The sequence below is a fragment of the Passer montanus genome, unplaced genomic scaffold (genome assembly GCF_014805655.1).
Source record: "Passer montanus isolate IOZ18808 unplaced genomic scaffold, ASM1480565v1 scaffold19, whole genome shotgun sequence".
NCBI classification, from domain to species: domain Eukaryota; kingdom Metazoa; phylum Chordata; class Aves; order Passeriformes; family Passeridae; genus Passer; species Passer montanus.
This window is the reverse complement of record NW_024366480.1, coordinates 6,130,605-6,152,688: the sequence shown is the minus strand read 5'-3', so window position 1 is coordinate 6,152,688 and position 22,084 is coordinate 6,130,605. Positions and strand designations below refer to the sequence as shown.

Sequence of the window (22,084 nt, the reverse complement as noted above, 5' to 3'; positions counted from 1 at the left end):
GCTCTGAGGTGGTGGAGGGCTTCTGAACATAGCTTCCTTTTTTTCTTTTCTGAAATTATTGCCAACCACCAGTGACTCCTTCCCCCAGCCCTGATCCTTCCAGTATACATCCCACTTAAGGAATAGAGTGAACCAAACCTCAGCCATGAGGGAAGTAGACACAAGAACAGGCTGGAGGTACTTCTGGCTCTAACCTAGTGATCTTTGCCATTGCTTAGAAGCAGGTCTAGATAGCAAAGGCCATGCAGGAGAAGCTGCCACTTCTTTCCTAACTCAGCTGCCTAACATTGCTGCATCTTGACAATACTCCCCCAGGAGTATTGGGCAGCTGTGCACTCCAGGTAAGGATGACAAATGAAAACCCTTCTCTGTTTTCTATAACAAAAAACTTGCTGCTCCCTACCTTTCTTTAGGGCCCTGAAAGTCAGAAGCAGAGTTTCTTTATCTCTTCTACCTGCTGCTAGAACTGCAAATGGCAGAGAGTGCAGGTGCTATCCTTATCTGCAACAGCGCTGTCCTACATCAGGCAATAAAGGGAAGGAACAAATATTGTGAAAGTGAGGACAGGGAAAGCCTAGGAAAAGATTTTCAGAGAAAAGAAGAGCACAGAAGGATCTGGGGTAGGGGGGAAGGCAGAGAGAGAGAGGGTGGAAATAAATTTAAGAAACAAAGCAAGAGAGAAGTCTAGGGAAACAGACATCTGAAGATTCAGGTCGGGTCTGACACAAAGACAGCACCTGGAAAAAGAGGATCATAAGATATTCAAGAAAACTGGGATGCAGAAAACTTTCCAAGTAAGAGAAGAAACATGTTTCTCCAAACCTGAAACACAAGAGAAGTGCATGAATTCCCATTTAGAATTAGAATGCAAACACTACGATTTTCTAGCCAAAGCATCTGTGCTATTACAGTGCTTAATTCATAAGCTAAACCACTAAAATAAAATATAATTATTCTAATATCTCATTGCTCAGCTGCATCCTGGCTAAACTGAAAAACTGAAGTGTGTCTACACTGCACCCAGAGATGTGATTTCACCCGACATTTGGTCAAACCCATTCTCTACATCCAAGTAGCCAGATCACCACGTGTGCCATAAAACTTTTTTGAGAAGAAGTTTTATTACTGGTTATCTAGTTTACAGCAGGCTCCAGCTATGCCCACAACACTAACTGGTTGATGTGACTTCAGATATGGGTACACAAACTGAAATACACAGCTAACTTCACTGATGCAAATGTGCACTATGTTTTGCAGCACAAGCATAGCATTCAGAGACTAGAGTGTCAAAAGAAGTGACTGACACTTCAAAAATTCTCTATTTGAGATTTTTAGCACTCTATTTGTATTCAGTTACATAAAATAAATACAAAATAAATACTTTCTTACAGTACCTCCCACTCCTGTAATCTACAGAATTTAGGAGTACAGGATCACATCCCAAATTAGAAAAACACAGACCTATGGTGGTGAACACTATCTGCACCAATTTGAAATGACAATGCTAATTCTACATTTGGAGGGAACTGGAAGGGAGAGCAATAAATTGAATAAACGTTAACAGCACATAAATTTAGTAGATACTAAAGAAATGGAAATGGAAACTAAATAACAATTTTTCATCACATATGCCATTAAAATAATTTTTATGGTTTAAGGTGAACTAAAAGTACTGTTTTTTCCCCAGAACTCAGAAAGGAGGGAGTACCTAATGAACATGGTTGCTAGAATTTGATTAGAATTTTATATTTTTACACAGGTCTATAGACTTTTTCTTTATTTGGACTGCTTCACTAAACTTACAGAAGCATGCTTAAAGAAAAAAAAAAGGGAAAAAAGTAGAAAGAAAAATACATATATTCAAAAATCTAACAATGCCAAAGGTTTGTTCACTTGCTTCAGAGTCACGATCCACATAATAGAGCAAATACTGTGCTTATATCAGCATCTAGTCTACAAATAGAGGCAAAATAAACCCAGCCATCATGGCAAAATCCTGATCCTGAAATGAAATAAGAAGAAAAGATCTTTAATTTTCAAGTCTACTAACTGCAAGGCAAATTTACCCCTCTGTTTTCTACCTCCACATCTCAGAAGAAAAGAATTTTTTGTTTCTTTGTTTTTCTCAATAGTTTTCCATCTTTGTGTAGTTCAAGAGGTTTGTTACTGCCTCCATATGTTGAGGTAAACCTGGAGTAGAAGTACTTACAAAAATACAGAAAAAAAAATCCCCAAAGACGACCAGTGTAGCCAAAGAGTGTACTTGCAAAAATACAGGAAAAAAAAAAATCCCCAAAGACAACCAGTGTAGCCAAAGAGCCCTAACTGCAGTTCTCTATGAAAGGAATAGTGTAAACTGCATTCTCGCATGGACCATAGTGGTAAACACGACTCCCAGTTATACTGCAACACTGCACTGACCCAGCAGGCTGAGCAGGTTCTTCATCCCTGCTACTTGCAGCTGGCACAGCTTTGCTCCCTTTCTCTCCATCAGGAATACACAGGATACAGAAATGCCAGACTTGGCAAGAGCAGGCTGACAATACTGCTGAAGAAGGTTTTCTCGATAAGATCATCATCTGTTTCTGGATACTCCTGGGTATGCTCCCTCCCTCAGCAGAGGAACAGTAGCCCCTGATAAATGTCCCTTTGTGTGCAGATTCTCCCCAATATATGCAAAAACATTTCAGTTCTGAGTTTGTCTGCTTTTTCTTTGCTTCATAGAGCTGAAATACACTTAGAGGTTTATGAAGCACTGTATGTAAGACAATATAAAATGGGCACAACTGAAAATACAGCTTACATAACACAGACTGAAATTTTTTTCTGAAATAGATACTATTCTGCATGGGAGAAAATCTCACATTTCACCATCACCTACACCAATCTTTCCCTAGGACTTCTTGGAATCCTTTTAGCCCTGAACCAGGACAAAGATGCTCACTTTTTTTTTTTTTTTTAAACAGTATTATTTACACAAGTATATATGACAATTATATAAAATAATCATAGACATTTGCATGTTTAACTTTTTTTTTTTTAACAGTATTATTTACACAAGTATATATGACAATTATATAAAACAAATCATAGACATTTTCATGTTTCCCCAGTTGCTGGATCTCTTTTTTACTTGGAAAAAAGAAAAATATCCATGCAGCCTCTGTTGCTAGTGAATGTAAAAAGCTACTGAAGTTAACTTAGTATGAAGACTGACGTATTCATATTTATGTAATTAAATATATTACATGAGCAAAAATGTTTTGAAAAGTATTCTTTTTTACTCTAAAAGCAAAGCAATGAGATCATCTGTGACCGTATCTGTGTGTCTTCTCAGTTTACAGTACTTATGCTTAGAGATAGAAGGATCCATTTTCATCTCTCATTTGTGTAACAGCAGATAAGTTATTTGCTTTCTATCAGATATGCATACTCAGAGGTATGAAGCCACTGCTTAGACACTAATATCTAGCTAAAAGTATGTGATCCAAACTGCCCAAATGTCTTGCAAAGGAAGCAGATGCTTTAAAAGTATTTTCCTATTTCCTTTCAATGTTTCCAACAAAATTCTGAGAGTACAAAGAAAAAGACAAAAACCTCAGTAAAGACTCCAATTTATCAGTATTTAGTGCAACCATCGAAAAGATCTAGTTATTGTTGAGATTAGGAAAGTGAGAGGGAGACGGGAACAAAGGGAGATTGAATGCTATGCTCCACTGCATGCATGCAATATATAGTCACATCCATTATAAATGCAATTTATATGAAAAGCAACATTATTATAAATAGAGATAAATGTAGTATAACTATAATGTACAATATCAAGATTCAAATTAATAATTCCTTTGCACTTGCTGAGGATGGCCATGCATAACAGACACATGGCTGTGCACTGCTCCAGCACTCATGAGTTATGTGCTTATCTACATCTTCTGTGATCAAGTACCAGCAGTGACCAGCACTGCTTTTTAACATGGTGCCAGACAGGAACTGACTGCTGGGTTGGACATGGACCAGAGCACCCTTCAGTGCCTCAGCCTGGACTATCACACTGCTTCCACATCCACCTACATCTTAGCATAGCCCGGACTTTGAAGCTGATATAAAGAGTGATGCTCACTTATACAGCAGACTTGTAACTTAGAGTGAAATAAACCCTTGAACAGAGATTGAGCACAAGTCCTGGGCACTGCCTAAATCCTACTCTGAGGCTTACATAAGACTTAAGTAGAATACTGGTCTTGTGGCAGCCTTCTGTACAGGAATGATCTTGACCTTCATATGAGTAAGTCCCAGGGACATCATGTGTGTAAAGCATATCCCAAATTGCCTTGCCTCACCACCCTCCCTTTTACCAGCACAGGCTTTGAACACCCCATTGCTGCTTGGACAGATGCAGTGACTGGGGAGCCTGAGGAAGAGACAGATCTGGCACGTGTTCTGTGGCAGTAGGATGGAGATACACTTTTTCCTGAAGAATAACCTCTTGAAACTGACTTCACCGCTTAGACTTTATGTCTGTAAACCATAATTGAGAACAAGTCCACATACTCCATGGCCTTACTAAAAATTTCAGCCTAAAAAAGAAACTCAGGGTCTCAGAGGAAGTCAGTGCTAGTGACAGGAGCCCTAACTTTCCCTGACAGTTGCAATCACTGCTTCTGAAAACACAATACTTAAAATAAACTCATTATTTTGAAGAAGTAGGAAAGTATTTCTGGCAAAACATAGTCATGAAGCAGACAGTGTCAACAGTGATCTAAAGAATTATATTTCAAAATATATCTGGGCTACAGAATTATTTTGTCATTGAAGTCTTAAAACCGACTGTATATTATGATGTTTTAAAAATATTAATGTCAATTTTTAACAGCTTCTTATTATCCTGCAAAGGTGAGTTACTGTAAGAATATAAGAAGCATAGTCTATTATTAAATATATAGAGTTAAAAAGGATAAGTACGTATGAAATGATCATATTGAAAAAGATGCAGTTTGGAATCTTTATTCCCCTGATAATAAAATCAGCACTTTATAAAATCATGTGTAATAGCATAAAAATTCCCCTAAAAATATTGGCTCCTGTCTACCTCCCCATTAAAAAAAACACATGCATCAATGCAAAGAGAAAATTTCTATTTTAACTGTGACAATTCCTTTGATGTACATAAATACTTTTCAACTTAACAATTCCTTTTTGATAGGCACAGACAATTTGCTGTAATGGGAATCTTGGAGAAAGACAGCTTGATTCTACCAGGTTTTTTTTCCCATATGTTTTCATCTCAATTAACAAAGTACATTAACAGGATACACAATGCATTAGCTTAAAGGAATAGAATATCTAGAGAAACAAATCCTACTTTTACATAACCAGTGCTGCAGTTAGTGGTTTTAAAAAACAAGCCTTTCAGTATCTGAAAAAGCCTGAACTTCCACGCAGGAGCTGGGACCACTCTTTTTTTATATTCCAGTGCCTCTCCATAAAAGCCAGCTTCCTACCCATCTCCTGTCCCCTGGACATTGCTTCCTCAGGCAGTTCAGCTGCCACCAGCCTCCTTCTCAGTACTGTGTCACAACCAAGCTCCCAGTGACTGCCTCCAACAATGTCCAGAAGCAATACTAGAAAAGACATGAGCAGTAAGGCCCATATGCTCTCCCTCATGCAACTGATTTATAACTTTCTTTCTTCCCCCCACTGATCAGAGATCATCTGCCAGTCAAGCCTAAGCTGAAACTAGAAACTTTCAAGTTACAAAAGCATTAAGGTCACAATTAAATAAAATAAAACTCCATTTTGTAAACTTTATGCTGATGTAAATGAATAAACATGGAAGTATTGGAGGAAATAATACTATACCTGGAGGAAAATTGCATACTATGATCTAAAACTAATAAGTTTTAATTTTTTCACATGTTTTGTAAACATTTATAAGTATGTTAGAATTCTAAACCAATAAGATAACTTCACACACACAAAAAAAATCTTTGTGGCTGGGTTGTAACATTCGTGCCTTAACTTATTCATATGTGAGAATATATGTATAAATAAACCCACACAGCTTACAAAGTCTTCCACTGTGCCAAATATAGCCATGATATGTTATGGTACTTTTTGTATGCTTATGCTGCCTTTTCCTCTTGACAACCAATTAAAAAATATTGGAAATTACTTTCTTAAATGAGAGACAGATATTCAAAAGCCAATACCAAAGCACAAACAAGTAGCTCAAGCCTTTGCAAGTACTTTCCCATGCATATCGTAATAACAGTTCCAAGAAACTATCAAATAAAGATGCACAGACTTTTAGAGAAGGCCAGTCTTGCAGCAAACATTTTAGTTTTAATCTTTGAAACATCTGGGCTTGGTAAATTGGATCTAAGCCTACCTCCTATGGGACATCCAATATCACTCATAATCTCTCTGTAACTCTGGAAGTAATAATAATTCCTTTCTCCCACCTTTTATTGGCCTGTCTTTTTAAATAACATCCAATCCAGAATGGGGACTGTAACTGTGTTTGCATATATAGATGTACATATAAAAAATGTTAAACAGATACTTATAAATGCATGATAGATAGCTAGATAGCTAGATAGACAAGTATTTATTTATCTACAAAGTATAGTATCTAGGACAAAAGAATCTGTGTCAGTAGAAACCAACAGCTTCTACGTGATACTGTAATCCCCACAGCAAAAAAAAAATAACAAATCTTGGCATTCTGAAAGGAATTCCCTTTTCAAATATTCTGCATCTTTTTTGTCTCTGGCAAGTAGGCTTGAAAGTGAGGGTTATGTTTCTGCTATGTACTCTATATCACTTTTTGGAGCACTTAAACAACGCTCAGATCCTGTACTCTCTGACTAACATGAAAAGATATCTAGAGAGAAAGACTGGTTTCAAATATAGTACTTGATGGTTGAGGTCTTTGCTTTAACTTGATTTTGGAATTTATCTAAATTCAAACATTGCATGTTTTCACTCTTGAAATTATTCAAATCAAATAATTTAGGTAGGTGAGAAAATATTTTTATATTGCTTTATATCTCTTAGATATACTCAACAAAATAGCAAACCCTTTGAAATACTGAGTTCAGTTGTTCCAAAATATTCTAGGTAACACGAGAAAGCAAACCATTTATTCCCTTCTTACCTGTCACCAAAGTACACAGAGAACACCTTTTCTAATTTTTTGTCATCTTCCTAGAAATATTTACAACATTTGAAATAATTTCAATTTGAGTGGTAGCTGACTACTCAGTGCCATTCCAGGACAAATGTGTTGTCTGTTTTTACCTTCTTGGACCCAAAGAGTTTTACAATCAGGCATCATTCTTTGACTTTTTTCACAATAACCCATTTAAGCAACTCCTGACAACTAAACACTAGCACTGCATGCAATAAAATTGCTGTTTCTCCTTGTCATGCACAAATGAAACAAAACCCCCAATAGCAAATCAATGTCTGCACTTTTGAATGAGTATAATTATGGTAGGAAGAAGAAGGCAAATCAATATGAAGACTGCAAGTAGAAGTTTTAGGTTTGTCAGTCCTTTCCAGTGGCTGCTTACATTTTGCACTTTCATAGAGTACTTGGAAGAACAAAATAATTCTCTTTGAAAGCTACAACACAGATCACACAACTACAATATCAACAGCACACTTCAATATCTAGAAAGCTTTAAGTATTCTCAGGGAGAAACAGAGGCATCACATCTCACCTGTCCTACACCACAAGAGCTTGGTATAAATAGTGTAGAATTTAAAAGCACTACACAATAAAGATACCAGTGTCTGACAAAACCATTATTTCACTGAGAGGTATGATACTTCCCTCCGAAGGCAATAAAAAGTAAATTCTACACTGCACTGTACATAAAGAACAGTTAAAATGAAAAATTAGTTGTATGACAACTCATGTTGTTAACAATATAGGCAGATCAAGATAAGTGGGTGGATTTGGATCATCATCAGAAGACACAAGGCCATATTTGCCAGTCTATTATGTCATGTTTCTTGAATTCATGATCCTAGGAGTGCAATAACTTTTTATGACATGATGGAGAAGTTACATTTTATACATGCTCCAAATACCCAGGAAGATAAATGAATTAAACTCAGCAACCATATTGTATTTTTTAAATGTTACTGGGCAATATAGCATATGGATAATTCTGAAGTCTAACGCACATAAATCATCATAAAATAACAATGAAAAGCACACTGTGACTTCCAGACAACTTACATCAAATTAATCCCTACCTTTGTATAACAAAACAGTAGGAAAATATGAGAAATATAAGAAAATTATGGTAAAGAGATTGTTGGTTAAGTCAATAGGGAGCACAGCACCAAAATCACACACAATATTTCTGGAACTGATGACAGACTTGAAATCCTATCCTCTTCCTAAAATGGGTCATCCCATTCAGAAGGGCTATACCATTTCAGAAGCAATACTTATTTACACATCCCGTCAAACATTCCTACTCAAAATACAGATAGATTAAAAAAAATTGCAAAGAATAATTTTAGAGAAAAATATGGTAAAGTTGTTATAAGATGCCTCAGTTTAAAAAAAAACCAAACTTTTATTATTTCGACCAATTATTAGTTTCTTTGATGCAATTGCATTTATCTTGAGCCACTGAAAATGTATGCAATATTGCACATCCAAACCTATGCTTTAACAATATGCTAATTATACAGTTCAGATGATCTGGAAAGAAATCCATTTTGCACTGATGATATAAGGGAGTGACAGTACAATTTACATTAAGAAATGTTTTCTCATTTTTCTCAAAAATTGGTTTGCACTCAGCCGGAGAAATCTAAATTCGACCAACAGGCATCCCTCCCTGCTTCTCCATGGTTACAAAATAACATGACAATCTGAATGACGGAAAAGATGCACATAAGAATGGGCTACAAAAACTCCTCTGGACACAGGTACACAGGCAGTGAATGTTTGCTTTTGTAATCTGATTAAACAGACGATTATTGTATAGAACAATATTGCAATGCTAGTAGCAGACAATTCTCAGTGACAAACATTTTGAATTAGGTCTTCCAAATTGTCTAAATTATCCCCCAGGGCAGTTGGCCAGTCCACATTCCTGACTTTACGGGGAGAATTCGAACTGGAGAGGCCAACACAAAGGTTCCCTTTTGCTAGAGCTTTGCTCTCATACCTCTCTTCACTCCAAGTTTGACAGTACTGTACTATGGTGTACTTTTGGCACACATTTTCCTGCCACTTTAATACCAACCTGTATAGGCAGAGCTTGAAAGAGAGTGATTGGTTCATTGTGATTTTCCTTTTAGTGTTCAAGGGATACAGACTGCATCGACTGGGAGATGGCACAGTGAGAATCCTGATTCCTGGCACACTGCTCTTCATCAGCCACAGACATCTAAGCACACAGAATTGGAGGGCTAAAAACAGTCTTGATTTATTCATTTGATTCAGAGCTATCTTGCCAGATATATTATGAAAAAATCTGTACCCATAATTTATCCTCAGACTGATACATTTCATTACACTGTGCATGAAATGGGGAAATGAAAAAAAAAATTAGTTTCACAAGTTTTTAGGACTGTGTAGCTTTACAGATGCAGCTTCACCAATGCTGGAATCTAGTCACATTTTATGTAATATTAAAACTATACCAATGCATTACAAGGATAAACTAATACATTATAATCATGTGCCACAGAGAAGACTAATTAGTATTTTCTCAGAGACAGAGCCTAAAAGAGTCTGGCATTTAGAAGTGCAGATGCAGAAATATTCAAGATTATCAGCAGTAGTGGACATAACAGAAAAAAGATCAACAAGGATGGATGATTTGAGAAAAACATTACAGACTATCACACCAACCACTTTTTATTTAATAAAGAATGTTTATTTAAATAGTTTAAAGTCAAACTAAAACATATTTCCATCAAACAAAAGCCAGCATTTTAGAACATTTCTTCAGACAACCTTTTCTTCTTTAGAACACCATCTTCAGATAACCATTTCCTGGCTTTTATTTGTATTATACACATATTTCTCACAGGGAGGAACAGAATTTGAATGCCAAATTAAAACCAGCATTATTGGAAGATTTAACAATAAGTGTGAAGACAGAAGCATGTAAGCCTGAGGATAAAATAAATCCATCATAATGTAATTCCACAAAATAAAGATGAGGTTAATCTGAAACCTATGAAAATTAATATCAAGATTTTAATTGACCTCAGCAGGTTTCTGCAGCTAGGCCCTGCATGTTCAACATGTGAGTTCAGTGTAATTTTGTACTGTTTCTAAAGAATGTTCACCCTACCACCAGTTCAGCCCCCTCTCAGCAGTTTATGCATTTCTACTGAAAACTGAAGTGTCTGAAATGACTCTCTGCAGTTACTTCCTTCTTTGCACAAATGTTTTCAAAGACATTTTTGAATATGCAAGAGCAAGTTTTTACAGTTACTGTTCTTCTTCTAAAAAAACACAAAGCCATGACGAATGTGCAACTCTGCAGTGATTTTCTCTGGAATATGATAGGGTGATAAATTGTGGACTCTGGAAAAAAATCATAGAGGAAATGAATGGCAATTTCAAACACACATAAAAATTCACTACACTAGAACATTTCAAAGTTACAAAAATAAAATTTTTGAAAGTACATTTTGATTTTCAGATCACTGAAATTACTTCATAACTATAAAATGTTTGTCCAAATTAGGATACTATTGTAGCTTTTTAAATACAGTTTTCTGGAGTAAAGTGCTTGTAAGTTTTGTGCAGAAAAACTGGTTGATTTGTTTTCATTTTCTCCAGGAGTTCCGTATGCCAACAGCTAAAAGCTACTGACAGCTTAACAGCTCTTTCATTCTTACTCTATTCCACAAAACCTAAAAGCCATCCTCTAGAAAACAGCAAATTTGATCAGTATTTCAACCTAAACACTTCACTGTTTCAGGCTTCACAGGTGGAAAAACAGTATGATAAATTAGACTCAGTATACCATGTCTCTGTTCACTTTCCTGGAACTATCTGCTTGAAACTAAGAGAAGTCATAATCTTCCAGTTGCTGTATCATACTCCTTTTAATGATACAAAAGCATGTAAAAGATGAGAGTAACTACCTATAGCTGTTCTTATCCCTTTGTTCCTCTCTTCTTTTTTTTTTTTTTTTTTGTTTTGGTTTGGTTTGGTTTGGTTTGGTTTGGTTTTTACAGAAGAGAATTGTAAAAGTGTTTGCAGGAGTAGAAAAGATATTTTTTAAAAATCTCCATTTATAATGAAGTGCAATATTAAAGGTGATGGGAATTTTAGAGACAGCACAAACATTTGAAGTGTCCCTGTCACAACATTTGCTTTGTGATTCAGGCATTGGACATCACATACCTGAAAGCCTCCAACACCTGCTTTTGAAGGCTTGGCCCTTCTCTTGCACCAGGTCTGTGAAACAGAAGAAGGGAAAAAGATGAATTCCCATCTGGAAGAAAGCCACATCACCAGCATTCAACCCCACGATGCTGACACTGTGCATAGACATATAGACAAATTATTACCTGATTAAAGTTGTCCAGTTCCAGAAATGTAGGCTGCAGTTGCTCTGAATTTTCTAACTAATACCTCTCCTTCTGGCATTTCTGCTGCACTACTGGCAGCCCACAACAGAAGAGTATCTAATGTGTTCCATCAAGTGAAATTCCCATTTGGCCTTTTATCTCACGACTGTTGAACTCTGCACAAGTAATAATACAAAATATCTCTCACCTGAAATAACATTTACAATATTTACAATTTACAATAACATAATCAATAATGCATTTCCTGTGATCCACTCTACCATGGAAGAAAGTAGCATTCAATGTGTGGAAGTATTTTAAAAGAAGAAATGACAACAAATTCCAGTCATCATGGTTTCTGTATGATTGCTTTCTCTCCTTTCACATATGTTTACACTCGCAACAGTTACACCAAGACCATTCAGGAGTTCATTTATTCACCTACCAAAAGGCATTGCTAATAACAGAACATTTTCTAGGGTTCTGCCCAGGGGCTCTGGGGTTTAAACTGCTGTGTTGGCCTTTGCTCACCAATGGAGAAATGTTGCTACCAATTATTTTATCTCACCCAACCTGCATGCCTCTTGTACATAATGATATTTTTTAGGCTTTAAATCTCCTTGCTAAAGGCACTAAATGCAGATGTGTGCTGGGCTTGAGGCTTATAACTTGTAGAAGGGAATACAGTGGCTGACTAAATGAACACGGTCAAAGGACTGAGTCAAATTCCTCTGAATTCACAATCTAAAGCACACTAATGGACGGAAGTTATATGTATGGAACTTGCTAATTCACTGTAGCACTTTCGCATATCCAAACAAACCATAATTTTTCCATACTAAGTGATTTTCGTTCTCCTGTGCTGCACATATTAATTAGAGAAAATAATTAAGTTGTAAATTATCTTATCTACTTGAAAGACAATTGGGAGAAGATGGGCCAGAAGTGTGGAGAAGACAAGGGTTATATGGGCTATTTACCCCTGCCTCAGCTTCATATTTTGTGTTACATATGAATGAAAGTGCAGGAGGAAAAAAAAGGAGCACCTATTTTGGGGTCCCAGTATCCTTTTCCCTCCTCATCCCTGGGAGCATGTGGGTAGACAAGAGTGTGTGAACACAGGCAATGTAGGAGTAAAAGCTTTGTGTGTCCATTTCCTTCAGTGATTCCTTATCTTTTTACCTTGTCTAATGTTTTGTTTTCTATCAACCTAACACACCTCTGGTTATCAAACCTCCATAGCACTACAAGGACAAAACTTCCCTTTACACAATAAACCAAAAGGTTCATTCCCACTACAGAAAGCATCAATCCTTGTTCACAAGGGTCTTTTGGTTTTCCTCTTCTTTCTCATTCATCTTAAGCCTCACATCCTCAGACCTTTCTCTTGGTTTCCGCAGTAAAAGAAAACCCTAAAATTAAGTGTTATTGTAATTACCCAAAGAGTATCATGGACCTTGCATTCAGCATATCAACATACTGCATGGAAATCCAATATAAAATCTTTTTTTGATCTTATTTTTGTTCCTTTCATCTAATGTATTATAATTTCATGCTGTAATATGTAGGTAAAATGGAATTCAGCAATCATGACCACTTGACAGCAAACAGATCAAAAAATTCTAATAAAATTTTATCCAGCTCAAGTAGCAACAAACATCATCTCAAAATCAAACAACAAATGCATGTTTAACTTCTCAACATATGCTTTCAACGTTCTCTAGGTGGATTATTTTATGTTTTTCCTAAGTTCACTTTCCCTTTTACAGTCATTCTTTCTATTTATCTTTGCATGACTTCTGTCTCAAAGACATTTGCAATTCTTTCCAACTTTTTCATTCATATGCATTTACCCCAGTCTTGCAGATGTCCCTCCATTCTGGCAACACCCAACTTGCTTGTCAGTAACACTTTCAATAAACTGTAATTTAGAGAATGTTATGTATGTACAGCACCTAACCACATTTGGACTGTCTGGCATCACTCATGTCCAAGCATTTAAACTGGATGCATCTGTAGAATAAAACTTCGTGTACCATTTAATCAATATTTGACTAAAATCTAAAGATCCTAGATAACATATGTATTTTTTAATTTTCTATATTTTTTAGAATTCAGTCATTAATTTTGTAGTGCTCTCAGCAAAAAAAAAAAAAAATCCCTTGCAAGATTTTTCATCCCCTTTCCTTTCATCTCTTCATCATAAAAGTGTCCTTTGTATAGTCTGTAGCCATTGTACACTCTTTACAGACTACTGAAAACAAATTATTTAAGTGTTAAAACCAAATAATTTTTGTAAAACACACCAAAGAAGCTATTCAAAACCTTTGTATGAAAGCAAAAAATGTTTTTTTAAAGACCTCATATTTTCATATTCTTGGGACAACTAGTAAAACAAATTCTACTTTTAAGTTGCCATTTTTTGTTGGACTCCCAAACAAGTGAAGTCTCTATAGTCTTCAAAAGATTAGCAAAAGGATTCCTACAGCTCACAATTCCAAATGGATCTTGTTCCCAGCTGTCCTGGTAAGAATATGTGGTAGACTCACCAGATCCAGGTCAGACTGGTCAAAAGATTAGCAAAAGGATTCCTACAGCTCACAATTCCAAATGGATCTTGTTCCCAGCTATCCTGGTAAGAATATGTGGTAGACTCACCAGATCCAGGTCAGAAAATTTTTTATTTTTTTTTTTTATATCTTAACCACATGAAAAAAATAACACCACCAAATGCAATCAAGCAAATTTTTTTTTTTTTTTTTTTTTTTATCTTAACCACATGAAAAAAATACCACCAAATGCAATCAATCAAAATACTGATCAAATACATCTACTCTGTGTAGGCCTATCTGTCCATGAAAAGGTGCAAAAGTACCTCTCACCTCTGGGTGACATCTGCTTTCCTCTTCTCATTCAACTATACACTCCTATGCTAAGACAATGTTATTCTGATACACTCTCCATTGTATTACAAATTTTGGATTTTCTGCCAAAGCCTCAAACCATGTTTAAGGCTACTGACTTGTCACAAGTGTGAGAGTTACTTAAATTTAGTCCCTGTTTCTGTAACATTCTGGTAGCAGGAATCAAATATCCCCAATAAATGTACCACAGTGAGAGTATGGGGCTGCTACACCTACCTCAGTGTCTGAATTTTGATGGTACAGTTTTCCCATTTGTTGTTTACATCATGCCTTTAGAAAGCACCACAAATGCTTTTGCATTTCAGATTCACATTTTTACTCTTCCAGAATACGATTATTTGGATTCCTGCCTCATTTCCCAGCACCTCACACTAGCTAAGCTAGAGATAGCAAACAAATGTTGAAACTGTAGTATCTGAGTTAGTTTGCCCAATTTTCAGTAAGTTTAAATTAATTTCAAGACTTTAAAAAATTATTTTCAAGGCAAAAAATGACCTGTAGATTTTTGTGTTGCATTGTAGCACTGCCAGTAAACCAGTACAGTTAAGGCCAGCCTCTTGTCTTTGTTACATTTTTTTAACTTAGCATGATGCCATGTGTACAAAATTCTGAGCTGATCTCAGCATGCATTTGTAGGTTAATACATAAACCATAAACTTATTGATTAATATGAGAACACACTGCCCCACTGACCCTTGTCCTTTAAAACAAAGACTGCTTGTACAAAGAGATGGGGGATTTCTTGGGTACGCTGAATGTTTTCACTGACCATTCCAATGCAAATAAAAATTCAATTACTATGTAATCTCACTGTTTCAACATCAAATTTTGAACCAAGAGCTTTTCTTGAGCTGCAATGTTAATAAAAGGGCAGTTTTTATAAAAATATTCTTTGCAGTTTCTAAATAGCAACAGATGGTTATGTCTTCTCTTGAAAAATAATGTCATGCATCTCAGAAACAGCTCATCCATGAGCTTGTGTTTCAAGAGACTGTGATTAAAGACAATATACCTTCCAACAGATTACCACGTGAGTATGAAAGAGAAGTATGTAACATCAATGAACTTCCACTTATCCCCAATTTCACACTCAGTCATCACCTATAGCATAAAAGATTCATATCCCTGTATTATTCCAGTTTTAATTTCTTCCAAATGATAATCCAGTCAGTAGCATACTCTTCTCTGAAATATAAGAGAGGTCATAATTGCTTGAAATAGAACATTTGCATGCCAGGCACAGAACACAGTTACACATACATAGGATTTTATCCTTATCATCATTTGGTATTGGGGTAGTTGCACATTATTAATGTGTGGGCTTTTTATTCATTATTAGAAGTCTGTTATTGAAGGAGGCAGCCCCAAGTCCTGCACAGAATGTCACCCATCCTCTAGATGTCTCTGGAGATTAATTGGAAGAACATTGTAACTCTGAGCAGGATCCATTGTAAGGAGTCAATCATTATATTGGCATTATAGCTGTTCTTCAATATTTGCTCTGTTTGAAGAAAAGAAGTATCTTTCTGCCTGCAGTCTTGACTCAAGGCTACCCTCCACATGCACACTAAGCTTTCTTTTCTCTTAGATGTGTTTCTGTTTTGAGATTTACCCCTGCATTTTAGCAACAGTATTCACTTTTGTTAACACTTCAGTCACTTATAGCAATATGCTGCAGTTCTGTAATATTCTTTGATATATCCATATTAAAAATTGATGTGGGCAAAATATTGAGTTAAAGCTGCATAGTTGAACTTAAATTATGGGAATCTGGTTCACAAAGCTGCATATTTCACTACTGATTTTTTAATATCATTATACTAATACCTGACAAAAAATAAATGGACATATACTTTGGATATACTTTTTATACACTTTATGATGTCTGCCATTACACCCACAGAAACAGAACAGTCTCCTGTGGCAGAAGTTTTTCATAATTTTGTAAGTGATTCTACACCAACTTCTGCAGCTGAAATATAGCCTACTACACATAGCACCATACTGCTCCTCTGAATTAGACAAAAGCATAACTTATCCAAAACCCACTGATATCACTTCCCATTTACTTCAGCTGGCTTTGAGCAAGCATTTAGGAATACTCTTGTGTCAAACAGCAGTCTGTACTAACTGGAAGTAAGTTGTCACTCAAGAGAAGTGCCACCGTTTTGCAGTGTTTCTGGTCTTCAGTGTTTAGTCACCTTCATTTTTAAATGCGTTTGAAATACATCTTCAAGAACAAATGTGATCAGTGTAAAAAGACATGACAACAGAAAATGTCACGCTGTCTTTGGCCAAGATAGAAGACGAGCCTGCACGGTATTGCATAGCAGTCAGTAGCTAATGTATAAGCTCCTTAAAAGCAAATTTTCTTCACTGTAAAAAGTGATTTCAGCAACCTTGGTGCTTCTCCTGAAGTATAAGCATGAAGAAAAGAAATAATAAAAAAGACACCTTTTGATGAGAGGTTATGTAGTCTCTACAATTGAGTAAATTTAGTTGCTATTGCAGCAGAGGAATGTGATAGGAAATTTTACAGTTGAAGGAGAAATGTCACAGTATTTTGATAAGAGAGCGATGAACTTTTTTTCCCTTGTGCCATTATCAAGGCGAAGTGAACAAAATACATCATTTATAACCCACTGCTCTACTATTATCTCCTGGTGAGACACTTGTTTTAAAACACACAAGGACCTTTTTTCTCCAAGACTAAAGCCCTCTGTGAGACTCAGTCTTCCTTTATAACCATGAAAGAAAGTTGACACTTGTGTGGGCCAAAGTTTCCAGGCAACCACACAAGGGCACTTATACACCCTCCAGGTCACCCCTCGTTCTGAAGTACAGAGGAAGCATATGAACAGTGTATGTCCCTTTGATCACAGATACCATCTAAAACTGATGTGGAGAGAAAATCCTGCACTTTGGAAGAAAAGCACTACAGTCTCCTCAAAGCTTTTTCTTACCTAATATACACAGAAAGGAAAGGTTAATGTGGTAGTGCAGAACTGCTAAAATATTTTTCCCTTACCCACTATGAAGTGCCACTGACTTTCTTCTGATGCTTAGTACTCTTGCCCATGTGTTCTTGTTCCTAGTTTTGGTTTGGCTTTAGTTGTTGGTGGGTTTTTTTTGTTTGTTCTGTTTTGTGGGTTTCTGTTTGGTTTGCTTGTTTGCTTGTTTGTAATATTACCCTTCTATTAACCTCAGCTGATTTACTGTTCATTCAGCAAACTGCTGAATGCTCCAGCAGGCAATTGTGTATGAGCACCAGGGCAGGGTACGAGAGAGCACTCAGAAGAGGGAACTTCCAGTAGTATTTATAGACATAGACAAAATTCCACAACACTTCCATACTGATGTATCTAATAGAATATAAAAAATATTTCCTTCTATTTTATGTAGAATAAGAGAGAAAATTTTTGTAGTCAAAATCTGCTGATAATTGGTATAACCAATGTGTTTTCAGTAGAACTAAATGTCTCTTTTAGTAGAATTAAATGTACATGAAACTAAGTTGCCACATCAAAAGATAACAGAGAAAATATCAGAGTACAGTATTCTTAAGTACCCCCTCATTACTACTTATATATATATTTTTTTTTTGTCCTCTAGTACAAAAGTTAAACTCAGACATAAGCAGTCAGTTTAATTTATTTCATGAAAACAAACAAAAATGCTTGTTTCCAGAAATGACGGATGAATTTACCGGAGCCCTCAGGTTACTCTGCTACTCCTACATACAATGTGTTTAACAGCTCAAATGGTTTGTTTTGACTGTTAATGTTAGTGCATTTGCTGAGTCAATGAGAAAAAAGAGACATAATGTGAACAAGAAAAACTCTAAAAGGAAAATAAAATGAAAAGTTAATAATTTACATTGAAATGCAGCACATTTAATTCTAACCAAAAATAATTAAAACCTTGAGACAAGCCTAATTATAACAAAACTGACAGTTTCAAGATAGTTTTTAGATGTATAAGCACAGGATATAAGTTTATGTAAATACTTGTCAAAATACTGGAGGAAACTACGGAACCTGAATTAGTTGTCACCTTAAGTTTCAGTTGTAATGTAAAAAGTGAGAAGAAAAACCATAGATTTTGAACAATTTATTGAAGTTCTCATCTGGAGAGAGATTTTCACCAAAAAAAAAGAAGAAAAAAGAAAAAAAATAAAATTAAGCAGAATGCTTACTTCTGTTTTCTTATTTCTTATTACTTTCTACTTAAATTAACAAGGACAGCCATGGTTCTTCAAGTTTTTGCTGAATTTCCCATTGTTTTGGAAGCTTCCAAAAATCATGAAATCACCAGATCACTGCCTGGTAACGAATGTAAATTCTCAGATCACATCATGAAATTAAAAAAAAACAAAACAACAAAAACGTCAGGTGGATAAAGTAAGCTATTAAAAAATAAACATTTTTGTTCCCCATAGCACAATTTTTTAAAAATATTATTGTTAAAAGCAAGATATTTGAAATGTTTTGCTGAATTATACAGCATTTCTTCTTAGGTTGTAGAAACACTGCCAAACTCATTCAAACAGACAGATGCTTGCAGCAAGAAAGACTATTAAGAAGTTAAGCCATTCAGGACTCTGAATGAATTTAGAAATATATTCTTCCAAAGCTTTACTGGGAGACCTGTGATTTAATTGTCACACTCCAAAGCTGGTGGGCAGGTCACTATTACACAGCTCTTGTGGAGAAGGTTTGGTCTACAACCAACAGAGTCTCTCAAAACAGGATGATAAGTAAATTTCACAGTTATCACAAAATAACATATGATATTAGGAGGTAGCTACATGATAACTCCACTGGAAACAATGGTAATTACATAGTAAATCGTGTCAATGATACTGCATTATCTCCTAACTGTTCAATTAACTCGTGTCACCACTGCATACTATGTTTAGAAAGTTGCTGATGCAATATTTCCGTATCATAATTGCAAAGATAGTTGAAGAAGATAGCACCCTATAATTTCAGAAAGTTTCGAATATTACTTGGTGAAACTATTTCTATTATGAAAAACAAACAACCATTGAGGTGAAAAATGACACCTAAAAACCTGGAAGGTACCCTAAATGGAAAGAGCTTACCAAGACTGTCATCAAAGAAACTATTTTTCATCTTTCATGAAGGGAAGGAGATATTATTTTATAAATCAAATTCTAATTGTTATTCATTCACCTAAACAAATGGTAAGAGCCCTCAGCCATCATTGAAACAATTACAAATTTAATTCCTGAAAAAAAGTAACTTTTCCTGTGCTAGGCAGATAATCTGATAAATGTTGATTACTTTATATTAGGGGAATATGCTTAAATTATAAAAAAGCACAAGTATGGGATAAAACACATAGCATTTTAACTCCCTCAAAATGCTGCAACTTTACCAGGGACACAACTGGCCTTCTCATCTTCACTCACACAAATCAGAAGTCCAGTGGAGTGAACGGAATTACTCAGACATAAAATGGAATAAAATGCTGCTAGGAAACACTCACTGCTATTTCTCTTGCCTTTTAATATTCAAGACAGCAGGATATGACTGTTCTCATTCAATGGTGTCATGTTCTGTTTGTCCCTATACCACTGATTTGCAGTTCAACAAGTTTATTCCTAATATTTTTGTGAGTACAGAATTAAATCATCAACTGGTACAAATCAGAGTTACAGCCAGATCAAAGCATAGGCAGAGAGATGGTGTTATGCTGACTTCATCTTAAAATCTTGTTTTGCCATAGTCCTTGCTGCAAAAGAAAGGGCTGATATCTGTGAGTCAATCCTTAAGTACCAACCAACGTAAAGTTTTAAAAGTCTCCTGTCACAAGGATGTTTTGGTACACAGATACCTAAGAGACATGAAAATTTTTGAAAATGTTCTGAAGTATCTCCATGAGAAGACCTGTGACACTTAAAAGCTTTCGACTACACAGCAACATTTACCTGCAACAGAAACACTTCTGAAGTCTGAAGTTGCTTTTGTTGTATTTTTCAATTTTCCTTTGTGACAATATTATTTCGTACAGCTTGTTTGGATTTAGAGCACCTCATTCAAAGCCAGCTCCACCTACTTTTTCATCTCTGCTCATACCAGTTTTGTTGTTACAAGAACACAAAGAAATCTGCATGATTTTAGCGCATGACTCGTTTCCAGCAAATCAACACACATACTTTCAATTTGTTATGCATGAGAGATGTATAAAACTATAGAGATTTGGGGCTCTGGAGGACAAAATAAGCAAAATACATAAGCATTGTATCTAAATCACAGCAGAAGTTAAACTCTAATTTTAACATACAGACTGTATAATGAATTCAAAAATAACAAGACTTTAAAGCTATCAGACCACATTCTAGACTCGTCCTTGGCTGTCCTAAGAATTTACTGCATAACTGTTGTCCATAGGAGCCAGCTTGTGCTACAGATGCAAAACGTGCAGTAAAAGCAATGCTTCCATCCCTCCTTCCCAGCATCTTTCTTCTTCCCTCAGTCCCTAGACTGAGATGAAACTCATTTCCTTTGCATGGCCCTGCCCCACGGCTTCTTCGTAAGTTAGGCATTGACAACTGGAAACCAAATTACTGGCAAATAAGGCAACTTAAAAAAAACTCCCGGAGTTCAGACTTTGCCCAAACCTCTTCCAAAACAGAGATATGAATAAGGTAAGGTAAAAATTCCTTAACATTTGACCTCTTTTGCACTAATTAACCATTTGCATTTTTTAAATCTCTGATTCTGTATCCAGCAAGTTGAAGGATAAGAGTACAAGTACAAAAGCAAGAGACATCAGTAAGATTAAACACATCAGACAAAAACAAACCCCAACAATTTCGCCCAAACTCTAAATAGTAGGTTACATTAAAAAAAAAAAGAAAAAAAAGAAAGAACGATGAATACAGTTGCATTTTCAATTTTGCAGTTGGAGGAATCTGCACTGTTCCAAACTGGGCAACTTTGGGGGTTTCTTTATTATATTATTATTATATAATTTACAGTATATTCTTATTTCTTGATTTGGCAAAAATCTCCCAATATAAACACAAGACATGAGTTCAACTTTCTGAAAGTGGTCTGAATTATAAAACCACAAATGAAGCAATCCTAATGTAGTTCACTCTGTTGCCAACTTCTGCCAACTAGCATAACAGATAATAATGAAGTTGAAATTAAAAACAGGATTAAAAATAGGGTTGCTTTGGTTGTCTGGGTTTTTTGTTGTTTTTTTTGGGGTTTGTTTTTTTTTTTTGCTATCTGAGTTTTTGGGTTTTTTAATAATTTTTTTCTTTTTCTAGCTTTACCATCTTCCAGCATCCTCCACAGAACTTTTGAGAAACAAGACATTTCTTTTGAATCAGATATCCATTATCAATTTGGACAGAGAGCGTCTGAACCAGTATTATCTGCAAATGATTTATGAGGGCAGGTATTTCTCTACCTGAACATGTTAGTGAAACCATAAATATCAGTAGCGACAGAGATTCAAAGAAAAAGCCTTGAAAAATATTTTGTATGGGAAGTTAGTTTCATCTGATGAAAATTTTAATTCACCATTTCTGTGTTTTTAAAGAGCTTTCATGTTAGCCAGGT

The 22,084-nt window shown here is 35.6% G+C and overlaps 1 protein-coding gene and 1 long non-coding RNA gene across 4 annotated transcripts in view; both read right to left on the bottom strand.

Moving 5' to 3' along the window:
• ZFPM2 (zinc finger protein, FOG family member 2) overlaps positions 1-22,084 on the bottom strand; it is a 308,548-nt gene that overhangs the window by 169,049 nt on the left and 117,415 nt on the right. The window lies entirely within an intron of this gene.
• Positions 9,939-17,541, bottom strand: LOC120500853. 2 transcript variants are annotated; one of them, XR_005627192.1, is made up of 4 exons: positions 17,515-17,541; positions 11,563-11,738; positions 11,396-11,449; positions 9,939-10,567 (listed from the first exon to the last, which is right to left on the bottom strand). It is a non-coding gene; the product is annotated as an uncharacterized LOC120500853 (long non-coding RNA). The 2 variants fall into 2 exon arrangements; XR_005627191.1 differs by lacking the exon at positions 17,515-17,541 and adding an exon at positions 14,703-15,009.